We start from the raw sequence: 2,124 nt of genomic DNA on the forward strand, positions 1-2,124 counted from the left end.
GTGTTCATAAAGCAACGCTCCATTGATTCATTGTTCAGCAACTCTTTGAGAGAAATTGTATTTGTCCCATAAGTCCAGTAAAACTTATTTGGTGTAGTGCTTTCACAATATAATTAATTTCAGAGCTGCGTTACAGAGGGTCGTATTAGGGCGATTTGACAATATGTTAAATACAACAGTTCTTAATTTCAGTCCTCGCGTAACATTACCCCGGCTCTGCTTATTCATATATATGTTCATGCAGCTCTCTTTTAACCAGGTGTGTAAAGGAGGAAGACATCTGATATATAAACATATGAACAAAGACAGAACCAAGATTAAGTCAATGGTGAGCAATAACCTCAGTGTTGTGTGCTCTATAAAGTACATTTAGTAAAATATTTTGTGTGCAATACATAATACTCCGCTATTTCAGCTCTTCAATGTGGCCATAAGACACTGATACTTTTCCTGTTTCACTGGTTTACAACTGTGTTCATTTGTGATAACGGGCTAAGCATTAAACCTCTCATTTCACTGATTAAAAAAATTACACGTTTAAATAAAAAAACAACTTTACAAACAGAGCCAGGGTTCAAACAGAAATATATAATAGAAACATTGTGTTTCTTTTGATTACTTATCTCTGCAATGCACTCAGAAGATAAATATTTTATAATACAAACAAGGATACAAACAGAACACATCAAAAAATGACTGCAAGTTACAACAGTGTGACATACTAATGGTTTAAATTGTATTAACTACAAACTTTATGTGTAATAACTGCTTGCAGATGTGTAAATTTGCTGTGCAGGCTGATACACATTAATATTTATTAGACAGATGTAATTGGTAACATAAGAAGTCACTTTATAACATTTCAGTTGCATTTTACATTTATTTTTGCAGTTACTTTATTGCATTTTCAAGTCCGGTATTGCAGCAATCAGTATAAATATTCAGGAACATTCCACTGAACGATTCTTGTAATTTAATACAAACAAAATAACTAAAAATCAACCTTGCATCCACTGAACATTCACATTCATACATTGGTCATTTCCATTTAGTATAATCACCACTCGTTTTATTGCACAAAACAATTTTTTATAAAATCAGTAATGTGATTTATGGTAATAATGAGTAACCTGGATGTAATGGATGTAAGCTGCAACAGCTCTGGTTGCATCATCACAAAATTGCTTCTTATCTGTACATTTAACACCTTTAATTGCTAGGCTTCAACCATATGTTTCATGAGATATCATTACTGATGACAAATGTTGTCAAGTGTTAACAGACTCTCTGGAGAGTTTTAACAGCTTGGTCCAGTTAAAGGTGCTGATTGGTCTCAAAAGAGAATCATTACATCATAGTCTAACACAGAATTATTGCGTCATAAGAAAGCAAAGAGAATACTGAAGATCAGGGGCCAAATTCAGGGGAATTTTGTGTTACTGTGTTTCAATCATGGAAAGATATTAACGAAAGAACCTAATCAAATTCAGACCTGATTCAGGTGATGAGCACATTAGCAGAGACCATATCCAATGAATGAAGGAATCAATCAATCAATCAATCAATCAACCAATAATACATAATCAAATTACTACATTATGAATATATTTATTTAAACATTGCAACTACTCCCTGTCACCTTTAAAGGGGATGTCCTGACAACATTGGAGTCAGAGCGAAGTTCAGGGTGACACCTGACAGTATCTGAATGGGAAATCAAGAGATCAATCACATCTCCAAACATTTGTCATTAGGCATGAGTTACTATGCAAGGAATACTGCTTAGACTGTTCATCAGTGTTAGCTTCATGCACCACAACCAGACAATGAAGTACTTTAAAGCTAAATTTGTGGTAAAATAACTTTTTTTAATGTTTGATTTAACTAATGACCAAATATACATCCAAAATGTCTGGGCAAATGTTGAAAGAGTTATGTGTACCCCTCAAGCTCTCTGCCACTTATCACACCTAATATCAGGATGTGCTAGAGCAGTTTCACCAAACCAAAGAATATGCTTCCCAACTGTTATATGGAGACAGGAAAAGACATAGTGGATGGTCTGATTGCTCATGTTTGCTAATACAGTTTTTGTTGATCGCTTTGGTACTAATTTCACAAGTA

The sequence above is a fragment of the Sinocyclocheilus grahami genome, unplaced genomic scaffold, assembly GCF_001515645.1.
Source record: "Sinocyclocheilus grahami isolate Dianchi unplaced genomic scaffold, SAMN03320097.WGS_v1.1 scaffold1034.1, whole genome shotgun sequence".
NCBI lineage: Eukaryota > Metazoa > Chordata > Actinopteri > Cypriniformes > Cyprinidae > Sinocyclocheilus > Sinocyclocheilus grahami.